Here is a 16194-nt window from a genome sequence, read left to right as displayed (position 1 = left end):
TACTTTTCTTCTTTGTTCTACAATGTCTCTTCCTTGTTGCTTGTGAAGAGAAATACTTAAGATATTCACTGCAAATCTGTTTCACAAACCACTTTGAAGAATAATCAACCTTCCATTATTTCTGCTTTATACCAATCAAAGAAAATGTTGCATTCTTCCCTAAAAATATGGACTTAAATACTACTTCAGACATCAATATTATATGTATTTTTTTCTTTGGTCAACATTTTTTCATATACTGAGTTTGCAAAATAAAATATCCCCCAACTTCTGAATCAGGGCTCCATATCTCAGGAGTAAGAACACTGCTCTTTTAAGCCAGTGGTCATGAACTCAAACCCTACTTGTACACTCCTTCATAGCATCCAATCAAGCCCATAAGCCAAAATCATTAGCCAGTTTTTGGAAGGTTCATAAATGTCTTTTCTATGGTGAGTGAAAATCCACAAGACAACAAATTCTAGACACTTGGAATCCAATCCTGAATAGAGCAAAAAAAATAATTACCGCATTTTTCCTTGGCATTCTATGAATTAGAAAAATAGATACTGCACATCCCCTTTTCAATGTATTTTGGAAACTGCCACATTTGGAGTCATGATTTTCTTTCAGTGCAGCTCTCAATCAATCAATACAAAATTCAAGCATTAATCGTAGATCATGTGAAGATGTTATTTGTGTCTAGCATTTTCTCAAATATTTGGAAAATCCTAAACTATAGGTAATTCCGTGTTAATGTTATTTTTACAATATCTTTTTGATTTATCCAACTTTAAGCATCTTTGAAAAATAATTGAAAAAGCAATTTATTACTAATATTTGAATCAATAGTTTCAACAGCAGCATGGACATTGCACCTTTGAAAAAGTAATTTTGGTTAATTAGTTTTATCCAATATTTATGAAACTTAGTTTTTTATGTGTCAGGATATCCGAGCGGTCTAAAGTGCTGCGTTCAGGTCGCAGTCTCCTCTGGAGGCGTTGGGTCAAATCCTACTTCTGACAGTGTTCTTACTTTTCTTCTTTGTTCTACAATGTCTCTTCCTTGTTGCTTGTGAAGAGAAATACTTAAGATATTCACTGCAAATCTGTTTCACAAACCACTTTGAAGAATAATCAACCTTCCATTATTTCTGCTTTATACCAATCAAAGAAAATGTTGCATTCTTCCCTAAAAATATGGACTTAAATACTACTTCAGACATCAATATTATATGTATTTTTTTCTTTGGTCAACATTTTTTCATATACTGAGTTTGCAAAATAAAATATCCCCCAACTTCTGAATCAGGGCTCCATATCTCAGGAGTAAGAACACTGCTCTTTTAAGCCAGTGGTCATGAACTCAAACCCTACTTGTACACTCCTTCATAGCATCCAATCAAGCCCATAAGCCAAAATCATTAGCCAGTTCTTGGAAGGTTCATAAATGTCTTTTCTATGGTGAGTGAAAATCCACAAGACAACAAATTCTAGACACTTGGAATCCAATCCTGAATAGAGCAAAAAAAATAATTACCGCATTTTTCCTTGGCATTCTATGAATTAGAAAAATAGATACTGCACATCCCCTTTTCAATGTATTTTGGAAACTGCCACATTTGGAGTAATGATTTTCTTTCAATGCAGCTATCAATCAATCAATACAAAATTCAGGCATTAATTGTAGATCATGTGAAGATGTTATTTGTGTCTAGCATTTTCTCAAATATTTGGAAAATCCTAAACTATAGGTAATTCCGTGTTAATGTTATTTTTACAATATCTTTTTGATTTATCCAACTTTAAGCATCTTTGAAAAATAATTGAAAAAGCAATTTATTACTAATATTTGAATCAATAGTTTCAACAGCAGCATGGACATTGCACCTTTGAAAAAGTAATTTTGGTTAATTAGTTTTATCCAATTTTTATGAAACTTAGTTTTTTTTGTGTCAGGATGGCCGAGCGGTCTAAGGCGCTGCGTTCAGGTTGCAGTCTCCTCTGGAGGCGTTGGGTCAAATCCTACTTCTGACAGTGTTCTTACTTTTCTTCTTTGTTCTACAATGTCTCTTCCTTGTTGCTTGTGAAGAGAAATACTTAAGATATTCACTGCAATTCTGTTTCACAAACCACTTTGAAGAATAATCAACCTTCCATTATTTCTGCTTTATACCAATCAAAGAAAATGTTGCATTCTTCCCTAAAAATATGGACTTAAATACTACTTCAGACATCAATATTATATGTATTTTTTTCTTTGGTCAACATTTTTTCATATACTGAGTTTGCAAAATAAAATATCCCCCAACTTCTGAATCAGGGCTCCATATCTCAGGAGTAAGAACACTGCTCTTTTAAGCCAGTGGTCATGAACTCAAACCCTACTTGTACACTCCTTCATAGCATCCAATCAAGCCCATAAGCCAAAATCATTAGCCAGTTTTTGGAAGGTTCATAAATGTCTTTTCTATGGTGAGTGAAAATCCACAAGACAACAAATTCTAGACACTTGGAATCCAATCCTGAATAGAGCAAAAAAAATAATTACCGCATTTTTCCTTGGCATTCTATGAATTAGAAAAATAGATACTGCACATCCCCTTTTCAATGTATTTTGGAAACTGCCACATTTGGAGTCATGATTTTCTTTCAGTGCAGCTCTCAATCAATCAATACAAAATTCAGGCATTAATCGTAGATCATGTGAAGATGTTATTTGTGTCTAGCATTTTCTCAAATATTTGGAAAATCCTAAACTATAGGTAATTCCGTGTTAATGTTATTTTTACAATATCTTTTTGATTTATCCAACTTTAAGCATCTTTGAAAAATAATTGAAAAAGCAATTTATTACTAATATTTGAATCAATAGTTTCAACAGCAGCATGGACATTGCACCTTTGAAAAAGTAATTTTGGTTAATTAGTTTTATCCAATATTTATGAAACTTAGTTTTTTATGTGTCAGGATATCCGAGCGGTCTAAAGCGCTGCGTTCAGGTCGCAGTCTCCTCTGGAGGCGTTGGGTCAAATCCTACTTCTGACAGTGTTCTTACTTTTCTTCTTTGTTCTACAATGTCTCTTCCTTGTTGCTTGTGAAGAGAAATACTTAAGATATTCACTGCAAATCTGTTTCACAAACCACTTTGAAGAATAATCAACCTTCCATTATTTCTGCTTTATACCAATCAAAGAAAATGTTGCATTCTTCCCTAAAAATATGGACTTAAATACTACTTCAGACATCAATATTATATGTATTTTTTTCTTTGGTCAACATTTTTTCATATACTGAGTTTGCAAAATAAAATATCCCCCAACTTCTGAATCAGGGCTCCATATCTCAGGAGTAAGAACACTGCTCTTTTAAGCCAGTGGTCATGAACTCAAACCCTACTTGTACACTCCTTTATAGCATCCAATCAAGCCCATAAGCCAAAATCATTAGCCAGTTTTTGGAAGGTTCATAAATGTCTTTTCTATGGTGAGTGAAAATCCACAAGACAACAAATTCTAGGCACTTATAATCCAATCCTGAATAGAGCAAAAAACATAATTACCGCATTTTTCCTTGGCATTCTATGAATTAGAAAAATAGATACTGCACATCCCCTTTTCAATGTATTTTGGAAACTGCCACATTTGGAGTAATGATTTTCTTTCAATGCAGCTCTCAATCAATCAATACAAAATTCAGGCATTAATTGCAGAGCATGTGAAGATGTGATTTGTGTCAAGCATTTTATCAAATATTTGGAAAATCCTAAACTATAGGTAATTCCATGTTAATGTTATTTTTGCAATATCTTTTTGATTTATCCAACTCTAAGCATCTTTGAAAAATAGTTGAAAAAGCAATTTATTACTAATATTTGAATCAATAGTTTCAACAGCAGCATGGACATTGCACATTTGTAAAAGTAATTTTGGTTAATTAGTTTTATCCAAATTTTATGAAACGCAGTTTTTCCTGTATCAGGATGGCTGAGCGGTCTAAGGCGCTGCGTTCAAGTCACAGTCTTCTCTGGAGGCGGGGGTTCAAATCCCACTTCTGACAGTGTTGTTCCTTTTCTTCTTTGTTCTACAATGTCTCTTCCTTGTTGCTTGTGAAGAGAAATACTTAAGATATTCACTGCAAATCTGTTTCACAAACCACTTTGAAAAATAATCAACCATGCATTATTTCTGCTTTATACCAATCAAAGAAAATGTTGCATGCTCCCCTAATAATATGGACTTAAATACTACTTCAGACATCAATACTATATGTATTTTTTTCTTTGGTCCACATTTTTTCATATACTGAGTTTGCAATATAAAATATCCCCCAACTTCTGAATCAGGGCTCCATATCTCAGGAGTAAGAACACTGCTCTTTTAAGCCAGTGGTCATGAACAGAAACCCTACTTGTACAATACTTCATAGCATCCAATCAAGCCCATGAGCCAAAATCATTAGCCAGTTCTTGGAAAGTTCATAAATGTCTTTTCTATGGTGAGTGAAAATCCACAAGAGAACATATTCTAGACACTTGGAATCCAATCCTGAATAGAGCAAAAAAAATAATTACTGCATTTTTCCTTGGCATTCTATGAATTAGAAAAACAGATACTGCACATCCCCTTTTCAATGTATTTTGGAAACTGCCACATTTGGAGTAATGATTTTCTTTCAATGCAGCTCTCAATCAATCAATACAAAATTCAGGCATTAATTGTAGAGCATGTGAAGATGTTTGTGTCAAGCATTTTCTCAAATATTTGGAAAATCCTAAACTATAGGTAATTCCATGTTAATGTTATTTTTGCAATATCTTTTTGATTTATCCAACTCTAAGCATCTTTGAAAAATAGTTGAAAAAGCAATTTATTACTAATATTTGAATCAATAGTTTCAACAGCAGCATGGACATTGAAAATTTGTAAAAGTAATTTTGGTTAATTAGTTTTATCCAAATTTTATGAAACGCAGTTTTTCATGTATCAGGATGCTGCGTTCAAGTCGCAGTCTCCTCTGGAGGCATGGGTTCAAATCCCACTTCTGACAGTGTTCTTCCTTTTCTTCTTTGTTCTACAATGTCTCTTCCTTGTTGCTTGTGAAGAGAAATACTTAAGATATTCACTGCAAATCTGTTTCACAAACCACTTTGAAGAATAATCAACCTTCCATTATTTCTGCTTTATACCAATCAAAGAAATTGTTGCATTCTTCCCTAAAAATATGGACTTAAATACTACTTCAGACATCAATATTATATGTATTTTTTTCTTTGGTCAACATTTTTTCATATACTGAGTTTGCAAAATAAAATATCCCCCAACTTCTGAATCAGGTCTCCATATCTCAGGAGTAAGAACACTGCTCGTTTAAGCCAGTGGTCATGAACACAAACCCTACTTGTACACTCCTTCATAGCATCCAATCAAGCCCATAAGCCAAAATCATTAGCCAGTTCTTGGAAAGTTCATAAATGTCTTTTCTATGGTGAGTGAAAATCCACAAGACAGCAAATTCTAGACACTTGGAATCCAATCCTAAATAGAGCAAAAAAAATAATTACCGCATTTTTCCTTGGCATTCTATGAATTAGAAAAATAGATACTGCACATCCCCTTTTCAATGTATTTTGGAAACTGCCACATTTGGAGTAATGATTTTCTTTCAGTGCAGCTCTTAATCAATCAATACAAAATTCAGGCATTAATTGTAGTTCATGTGAAGATGTTATTTGTGTCTAGCATTTTCTCAAATATTTGGAAAATCCTAAACTATAGGTAATTCCGTGTTAATGTTATTTTTACAATATCTTTTTGATTTATCCAACTTTAAGCATCTTTGAAAAATAATTGAAAAAGCAATTTATTACTAATATTTGAATCAATAGTTTCAACAGCAGCATGGACATTGCACCTTTGAAAAAGTAATTTTGGTTAATTAGTTTTATCCAATTTTTATGAAACTTAGTTTTTTTTGTGTCAGGATGGCCGAGCGGTCTAAGGCGCTGCGTTCAGGTTGCAGTCTCCTCTGGAGGCGTGGGTTCAAATCCCACTTCTGACAGTGTTCTTCCTTTTCTTCTTTGTTCTACAATGTCTCTTCCTTGTTGCTTGTGAAGAGAAATACTTAAGATATTCACTGCAAATCTGTTTCACAAACCACTTTGAAGAATAATCAACCTTCCATTATTTCTGCTTTATACCAATCAAAGAAAATGTTGCATTCTTCCCTAAAAATATGGACTTAAATACTACTTCAGACATCAATATTATATGTATTTTTTTCTTTTGTCAACATTTTTTCATATACTGAGTTTGCAAAATAAAATATCCCCCAACTTCTAAATCAGGGCTCCATATCTCAGGAGTAAGAACACTGCTCTTTTAAGCCAGTGGTCATGAACTCAAACCCTACTTGTACACTCCTTCATAGCATCCAATCAAGCCCATAAGCCAAAATCATTAGCCAGTTCTTGGAAAGTTCATAAATGTCTTTTCTATGGTGAGTGAAAATCCACAAGACAAGAAATTCTAGACACTTGGAATCCAATCCTGAATAGAGCAAAAAAAATAATTACCGCATTTTTCCTTGGCATTCTATGAATTAGAAAAATAGATACTGCACATCCCCTTTTCAATGTATTTTGGAAACTGCCACATTTGGAGTAATGATTTTCTTTTAATGCAGCTCTCAATCAATCAATACAAAATTCAGGCATTAATTGTAGAGCATGTGAAGATGTTATTTGTGTCAAGCATTTTCTCAAATATTTGGAAAATCCTAAACTATAGGTAATTCCGTGTTAATGTTATTTTTACAATATCTTTTTGATTTATCCAACTTTAAGCATCTTTGAAAAATAATTGAAAAAGCAATTTATTACTAATATTTGAATCAATAGTTTCAACAGCAGCATGGGCATTGCACCTTTGAAAAAGTAAATTTGGTTAATTAGTTTTATCCAATTTTTATGAAACTTAGTTTTTTATGTGTCAGGATGGCCGAGCGTTCAAAGGCGCTGCGTTACGGTTGCAGTCTCCTCTGGAGGCGTTGGGTCAAATCCTACTTCTGACAGTGTTCTTACTTTTCTTCTTTGTTCTACAATGTCTCTTCCTTGTTGCTTGTGAAGAGAAATACTTAAGATATTCACTGCAAATCTGTTTCACAAACCACTTTGAAGAATAATCAACCTTCCATTATTTCTGCTTTATACCAATCAAAGAAAATGTTGCATTCTTCCCTAAAAATATGGACTTAAATACTACTTCAGACATCAATATTATATGTATTTTTTTCTTTGGTCAACATTTTTTCATATACTGAGTTTGCAAAATAAAATATCCCCCAACTTCTGAATCAGGGCTCCATATCTCAGGAGTAAGAACACTGCTCTTTTAAGCCAGTGGTCATGAACTCAAACCCTACTTGTACACTCCTTCATAGCATCCAATCAAGCCCATAAGCCAAAATCATTAGCCAGTTTTTGGAAGGTTCATAAATGTCTTTTCTATGGTGAGTGAAAATCCACAAGACAACAAATTCTAGACACTTGGAATCCAATCCTGAATAGAGCAAAAAAAATAATTACCGCATTTTTCCTTGGCATTCTATGAATTAGAAAAATAGATACTGCACATCCCCTTTTCAATGTATTTTGGAAACTGCCACATTTGGAGTCATGATTTTCTTTCAGTGCAGCTCTCAATCAATCAATACAAAATTCAGGCATTAATCGTAGATCATGTGAAGATGTTATTTGTGTCTAGCATTTTCTCAAATATTTGGAAAATCCTAAACTATAGGTAATTCCGTGTTAATGTTATTTTTACAATATCTTTTTGATTTATCCAACTTTAAGCATCTTTGAAAAATAATTGAAAAAGCAATTTATTACTAATATTTGAATCAATAGTTTCAACAGCAGCATGGACATTGCACCTTTGAAAAAGTAATTTTGGTTAATTAGTTTTATCCAATATTTATGAAACTTAGTTTTTTATGTGTCAGGATATCCGAGCGGTCTAAAGCGCTGCGTTCAGGTCGCAGTCTCCTCTGGAGGCGTTGGGTCAAATCCTACTTCTGACAGTGTTCTTACTTTTCTTCTTTGTTCTACAATGTCTCTTCCTTGTTGCTTGTGAAGAGAAATACTTAAGATATTCACTGCAAATCTGTTTCACAAACCACTTTGAAGAATAATCAACCTTCCATTATTTCTGCTTTATACCAATCAAAGAAAATGTTGCATTCTTCCCTAAAAATATGGACTTAAATACTACTTCAGACATCAATATTATATGTATTTTTTTCTTTGGTCAACATTTTTTCATATACTGAGTTTGCAAAATAAAATATCCCCCAACTTCTGAATCAGGGCTCCATATCTCAGGAGTAAGAACACTGCTCTTTTAAGCCAGTGGTCATGAACACAAACCCTACTTGTACACTCCTTCATAGCATCCAATCAAGCCCATAAGCCAAAATCATTAGCCAGTTCTTGGAAGGTTCATAAATGTCTTTTCTATGGTGAGTGAAAATCCACAAGACAACAAATTCTAGACACTTGGAATCCAATCCTGAATAGAGCAAAAAAAATAATTACCGCATTTTTCCTTGGCATTCTATGAATTAGAAAAATAGATACTGCACATCCCCTTTTCAATGTATTTTGGAAACTGCCACATTTGGAGTCATGATTTTCTTTCAGTGCAGCTCTCAATCAATCAATACAAAATTCAGGCATTAATCGTAGATCATGTGAAGATGTTATTTGTGTCTAGCATTTTCTCAAATATTTGGAAAATCCTTAACTATAGGTAATTCCGTGTTAATGTTATTTTTACAATATCTTTTTGATTTATCCAACTTTAAGCATCTTTGAAAAATAATTGAAAAAGCAATTTATTACTAATATTTGAATCAATAGTTTCTACAGCAGCATGGACATTGCACCTTTGAAAAAGTAATTTTGGTTAATTAGTTTTATCCAATTTTTATGAAACTTAGTTTTTTTTGTGTCAGGATGGCCGAGCGGTCTAAGGCGCTGCGTTCAGGTTGCAGTCTCCTCTGGAGGCGTTGGGTCAAATCCTACTTCTGACAGTGTTCTTACTTTTCTTCTTTGTTCTACAATGTCTCTTCCTTGTTGCTTGTGAAGAGAAATACTTAAGATATTCACTGCAATTCTGTTTCACAAACCACTTTGAAGAATAATCAACCTTCCATTATTTCTGCTTTATACCAATCAAAGAAAATGTTGCATTCTTCCCTAAAAATATGGACTTAAATACTACTTCAGACATCAATATTATATGTATTTTTTTCTTTGGTCAACATTTTTTCATATACTGAGTTTGCAAAATAAAATATCCCCCAACTTCTGAATCAGGGCTCCATATCTCAGGAGTAAGAACACTGCTCTTTTAAGCCAGTGGTCATGAACTCAAACCCTACTTGTACACTCCTTCATAGCATCCAATCAAGCCCATAAGCCAAAATCATTAGCCAGTTTTTGGAAGGTTCATAAATGTCTTTTCTATGGTGAGTGAAAATCCACAAGACAACAAATTCTAGACACTTGGAATCCAATCCTGAATAGAGCAAAGAAAATAATTACCGCATTTTTCCTTGGCATTCTATGAATTAGAAAAATAGATACTGCACATCCCCTTTTCAATGTATTTTGGAAACTGCCACATTTGGAGTCATGATTTTCTTTCAGTGCAGCTCTCAATCAATCAATACAAAATTCAGGCATTAATCGTAGATCATGTGAAGATGTTATTTGTGTCTAGCATTTTCTCAAATATTTGGAAAATCCTAAACTATAGGTAATTCCGTGTTAATGTTATTTTTACAATATCTTTTTGATTTATCCAACTTTAAGCATCTTTGAAAAATAATTGAAAAAGCAATTTATTACTAATATTTGAATCAATAGTTTCAACAGCAGCATGGACATTGCACCTTTGAAAAAGTAATTTTGGTTAATTAGTTTTATCCAATATTTATGAAACTTAGTTTTTTATGTGTCAGGATATCCGAGCGGTCTAAAGCGCTGCGTTCAGGTCGCAGTCTCCTCTGGAGGCGTTGGGTCAAATCCTACTTCTGACAGTGTTCTTACTTTTCTTCTTTGTTCTACAATGTCTCTTCCTTGTTGCTTGTGAAGAGAAATACTTAAGATATTCACTGCAAATCTGTTTCACAAACCACTTTGAAGAATAATCAACCTTCCATTATTTCTGCTTTATACCAATCAAAGAAAATGTTGCATTCTTCCCTAAAAATATGGACTTAAATACTACTTCAGACATCAATATTATATGTATTTTTTTCTTTGGTCAACATTTTTTCATATACTGAGTTTGCAAAATAAAATATCCCCCAACTTCTGAATCAGGGCTCCATATCTCAGGAGTAAGAACACTGCTCTTTTAAGCCAGTGGTCATGAACTCAAACCCTACTTGTACACTCCTTCATAGCATCCAATCAAGCCCATAAGCCAAAATCATTAGCCAGTTCTTGGAAAGTTCATAAATGTCTTTTCTATGGTGAGTGAAAATCCACAAGACAGCAAATTCTAGACACTTGGAATCCAATCCTGAATAGAGCAAAAAAAATAATTACCGCATTTTTCCTTGGCATTCTATGAATTAGAAAAATAGATACTGCACATCCCCTTTTCAATGTATTTTGGAAACTGCCACATTTGGAGTAATGATTTTCTTTCAGTGCAGCTCTTAATCAATCAATACAAAATTCAGGCATTAATTGTAGATCATGTGAAGATGTTATTTGTGTCTAGCATTTTCTCAAATATTTGGAAAATCCTAAACTATAGGTAATTCCGTGTTAATGTTATTTTTACAATATCTTTTTGATTTATCCAACTTTAAGCATCTTTGAAAAATAATTGAAAAAGCAATTTATTACTAATATTTGAATCAATAGTTTCAACAGCAGCATGGACATTGCACCTTTGAAAAAGTAATTTTGGTTAATTAGTTTTATCCAATTTTTATGAAACTTAGTTTTTTTTGTGTCAGGATGGCCGAGCGGTCTAAGGCGCTGCGTTCAGGTTGCAGTCTCCTCTGGAGGCGTGGGTTCAAATCCCACTTCTGACAGTGTTCTTCCTTTTCTTCTTTGTTCTACAATGTCTCTTCCTTGTTGCTTGTGAAGAGAAATACTTAAGATATTCACTGCAAATCTGTTTCACAAACCACTTTGAAGAATAATCAACCTTCCATTATTTCTGCTTTATACCAATCAAAGAAAATGTTGCATTCTTCCCTAAAAATATGGACTTAAATACTACTTCAGACATCAATATTATATGTATTTTTTTCTTTTGTCAACATTTTTTCATATACTGAGTTTGCAAAATAAAATATCCCCCAACTTCTAAATCAGGGCTCCATATCTCAGGAGTAAGAACACTGCTCTTTTAAGCCAGTGGTCATGAACTCAAACCCTACTTGTACACTCCTTCATAGCATCCAATCAAGCCCATAAGCCAAAATCATTAGCCAGTTCTTGGAAAGTTCATAAATGTCTTTTCTATGGTGAGTGAAAATCCACAAGACAAGAAATTCTAGACACTTGGAATCCAATCCTGAATAGAGCAAAAAAAATAATTACCGCATTTTTCCTTGGCATTCTATGAATTAGAAAAATAGATACTGCACATCCCCTTTTCAATGTATTTTGGAAACTGCCACATTTGGAGTAATGATTTTCTTTTAATGCAGCTCTCAATCAATCAATACAAAATTCAGGCATTAATTGTAGAGCATGTGAAGATGTTATTTGTGTCAAGCATTTTCTCAAATATTTGGAAAATCCTAAACTATAGGTAATTCCGTGTTAATGTTATTTTTACAATATCTTTTTGATTTATCCAACTTTAAGCATCTTTGAAAAATAATTGAAAAAGCAATTTATTACTAATATTTGAATCAATAGTTTCAACAGCAGCATGGGCATTGCACCTTTGAAAAAGTAAATTTGGTTAATTAGTTTTATCCAATTTTTATGAAACTTAGTTTTTTATGTGTCAGGATGGCCGAGCGTTCAAAGGCGCTGCGTTACGGTTGCAGTCTCCTCTGGAGGCGTTGGGTCAAATCCTACTTCTGACAGTGTTCTTACTTTTCTTCTTTGTTCTACAATGTCTCTTCCTTGTTGCTTGTGAAGAGAAATACTTAAGATATTCACTGCAAATCTGTTTCACAAACCACTTTGAAGAATAATCAACCTTCCATTATTTCTGCTTTATACCAATCAAAGAAAATGTTGCATTCTTCCCTAAAAATATGGACTTAAATACTACTTCAGACATCAATATTATATGTATTTTTTTCTTTGGTCAACATTTTTTCATATACTGAGTTTGCAAAATAAAATATCCCCCAACTTCTGAATCAGGGCTCCATATCTCAGGAGTAAGAACACTGCTCTTTTAAGCCAGTGGTCATGAACTCAAACCCTACTTGTACACTCCTTCATAGCATCCAATCAAGCCCATAAGCCAAAATCATTAGCCAGTTTTTGGAAGGTTCATAAATGTCTTTTCTATGGTGAGTGAAAATCCACAAGACAACAAATTCTAGACACTTGGAATCCAATCCTGAATAGAGCAAAAAAAATAATTACCGCATTTTTCCTTGGCATTCTATGAATTAGAAAAATAGATACTGCACATCCCCTTTTCAATGTATTTTGGAAACTGCCACATTTGGAGTCATGATTTTCTTTCAGTGCAGCTCTCAATCAATCAATACAAAATTCAGGCATTAATCGTAGATCATGTGAAGATGTTATTTGTGTCTAGCATTTTCTCAAATATTTGGAAAATCCTAAACTATAGGTAATTCCGTGTTAATGTTATTTTTACAATATCTTTTTGATTTATCCAACTTTAAGCATCTTTGAAAAATAATTGAAAAAGCAATTTATTACTAATATTTGAATCAATAGTTTCAACAGCAGCATGGACATTGCACCTTTGAAAAAGTAATTTTGGTTAATTAGTTTTATCCAATATTTATGAAACTTAGTTTTTTATGTGTCAGGATATCCGAGCGGTCTAAAGCGCTGCGTTCAGGTCGCAGTCTCCTCTGGAGGCGTTGGGTCAAATCCTACTTCTGACAGTGTTCTTACTTTTCTTCTTTGTTCTACAATGTCTCTTCCTTGTTGCTTGTGAAGAGAAATACTTAAGATATTCACTGCAAATCTGTTTCACAAACCACTTTGAAGAATAATCAACCTTCCATTATTTCTGCTTTATACCAATCAAAGAAAATGTTGCATTCTTCCCTAAAAATATGGACTTAAATACTACTTCAGACATCAATATTATATGTATTTTTTTCTTTGGTCAACATTTTTTCATATACTGAGTTTGCAAAATAAAATATCCCCCAACTTCTGAATCAGGGCTCCATATCTCAGGAGTAAGAACACTGCTCTTTTAAGCCAGTGGTCATGAACTCAAACCCTACTTGTACACTCCTTCATAGCATCCAATCAAGCCCATAAGCCAAAATCATTAGCCAGTTCTTGGAAGGTTCATAAATGTCTTTTCTATGGTGAGTGAAAATCCACAAGACAACAAATTCTAGACACTTGGAATCCAATCCTGAATAGAGCAAAAAAAATAATTACCGCATTTTTCCTTGGCATTCTATGAATTAGAAAAATAGATACTGCACATCCCCTTTTCAATGTATTTTGGAAACTGCCACATTTGGAGTCATGATTTTCTTTCAGTGCAGCTCTCAATCAATCAATACAAAATTCAGGCATTAATCGTAGATCATGTGAAGATGTTATTTGTGTCTAGCATTTTCTCAAATATTTGGAAAATCCTTAACTATAGGTAATTCCGTGTTAATGTTATTTTTACAATATCTTTTTGATTTATCCAACTTTAAGCATCTTTGAAAAATAATTGAAAAAGCAATTTATTACTAATATTTGAATCAATAGTTTCTACAGCAGCATGGACATTGCACCTTTGAAAAAGTAATTTTGGTTAATTAGTTTTATCCAATTTTTATGAAACTTAGTTTTTTTTGTGTCAGGATGGCCGAGCGGTCTAAGGCGCTGCGTTCAGGTTGCAGTCTCCTCTGGCGGCGTGGGTTCAAATCCCACTTCTGACAGTGTTCTTCCTTTTCTTTTTTGTTCTACAATGTCTCTTCCTTGTTGCTTGTGAAGAGAAATACTTAAGATATTCACTGCAATTCTGTTTCACAAACCACTTTGAAGAATAATCAACCTTCCATTATTTCTGCTTTATACCAATCAAAGAAAATGTTGCATTCTTCCCTAAAAATATGGACTTAAATATTACTTCAGACATCAATATTATATGTATTTGTTTCTTTGGTCAACATTTTTTCATATACTGAGTTTGCAAAATAAAATATCCCCCAACTTCTGAATCAGGGCTCCATATCTCAGGAGTAAGAACACTGTTCTTTTAAGCCAGTGGTCTTGAACACAAACCCTACTTGTACACTCCTTCATAGCATCCAATCAAGCCCATAAGCCAAAATCATTAGCCAGTTCTTGGAAAGTTCATAAATGTCTTTTCTATGGTGAGTGAAAATACACAAGACAACAAATTCTAGACACTTGGAATCCAATCCTGAATAGAGCAAAAAAAATAATTACCGCATTTTTCCTTGGCATTCTATGAATTAGAAAAATAGATACTGCACATCCCCTTTTCAATGTATTTTGGAAACTGCCACATTTGGAGTAATGATTTTCTTTTAATGCAGCTCTCAATCAATCAATACAAAATTCAGGCATTAATTGTAGATCATGTGAAGATGTTATTTGTGTCTAGCATTTTCTCAAATATTTGGAAAATCCTAAACTATAGGTAATTCCGTGTTAATGTTATTTTTACAATATCTTTTTGATTTATCCAACTTTAAGCATCTTTGAAAAATAATTGAAAAAGCAATTTATTACTAATATTTGAATCAATAGTTTCAACAGCAGCATGGACATTGCACCTTTGAAAAAGTAATTTTGGTTAATTAGTTTTATCCAATTTTTATGAAACTTAGTTTTTTTTGTGTCAGGATGGCCGAGCGGTCTAAGGCGCTGCGTTCAGGTTGCAGTCTCCTCTGGAGGCGTGGGTTCAAATCCTACTTCTGACAGTGTTCTTACTTTTCTTCTTTGTTCTACAATGTCTCTTCCTTGTTGCTTGTGAAGAGAAATACTTAAGATATTCACTGCAAATCTGTTTCACAAACCACTTTGAAGAATAATCAACCTTCCATTATTTCTGCTTTATACCAATCAAAGAATATGTTGCATTCTTCCCTAAAAATATGGACTTAAATACTACTTCAGACATCAATATTATATGTATTTGTTTCTTTGGTCAACATTTTTTCATATACTGAGTTTGCAAAATAAAATATCCCCCAACTTCTGAATCAGGGCTCCATATCTCAGGAGTAAGAACACTGCTCTTTTAAGCCAGTGGTCATGAACTCAAACCCTACTTGTACACTCCTTCATAGCATAAAATCAAGCCCATAAGCCAAATTCATTAGCCAGTTTTTGCAAAGTTCATAAATGTCTTTTCTATGGTGAGTGAAAATACACAAGACAACAAATTCTTGACACTTGGAATCCAAACCTGAATAGAGGAAAAAAAATAATTACCGCATTTTTCCTTGGCATTCTATGAATTAGAAAAATAGATACTGCACATCCCCTTTTCAATGTATTTTGGAAACTGCCACATTTGGAGTCATGATTTTCTTTCAGTGCAGCTCTTAATCAATCAATACAAAATTCAGGCATTAATTGTAGATCATGTGAAGATGTTATTTGTGTCTAGCATTTTCTCAAATATTTGGAAAATCCTAAACTATAGGTAATTCCGTGTTAATGTTATTTTTACAATATCTTTTTGATTTATCCAACTTTAAGCATCTTTGAAAAATAATTGAAAAAGCAATTTATTACTAATATTTGAATCAATAGTTTCAACAGCAGCATGGACATTGCACCTTTGAAAAAGTAATTTTGGTTAATTAGTTTTATCCAATTTTTATGAAACTTAGTTTTTTTTGTGTCAGGATGGCCGAGCGGTCTAAGGCGCTGCGTTCAGGTTGCAGTCTCCTCTGGAGGCGTGGGTTCAAATCCCACTTCTGACAGTGTTCTTCCTTTTCTTCTTTGTTCTACAATGTCTCTTCCTTGTTG

At 33.3% G+C, this 16194-nt stretch overlaps 3 non-coding genes across 3 annotated transcripts; all 3 read left to right on the top strand.

Moving 5' to 3' along the window:
- The first annotated feature begins 5955 nt into the window (after nucleotides 1–5955).
- On the top strand, nucleotides 5956–6038 carry TRNAL-CAG (transfer RNA leucine (anticodon CAG)). Its single transcript has one exon. It is a non-coding gene; the product is annotated as a tRNA-Leu (tRNA).
- Nucleotides 6039–11010: 4972 nt separating this feature from the next.
- Nucleotides 11011–11093, top strand: TRNAL-CAG (transfer RNA leucine (anticodon CAG)). Its single transcript has one exon. It is a non-coding gene; the product is annotated as a tRNA-Leu (tRNA).
- Nucleotides 11094–16065: 4972 nt separating this feature from the next.
- On the top strand, nucleotides 16066–16148 carry TRNAL-CAG (transfer RNA leucine (anticodon CAG)). Its single transcript has one exon. It is a non-coding gene; the product is annotated as a tRNA-Leu (tRNA).
- Nucleotides 16149–16194: the final 46 nt, after the last annotated feature.

The sequence above is a fragment of the Taudactylus pleione genome, unplaced genomic scaffold (assembly GCF_031769625.1).
Source record: "Taudactylus pleione unplaced genomic scaffold, aTauple2 ptg000177l, whole genome shotgun sequence".
Classification (NCBI taxonomy): Eukaryota; Metazoa; Chordata; class Amphibia; order Anura; family Myobatrachidae; genus Taudactylus; species Taudactylus pleione.
Note: the sequence above shows the minus strand (reverse complement) of the source record. Positions and strands in the feature narration are given on the sequence as shown.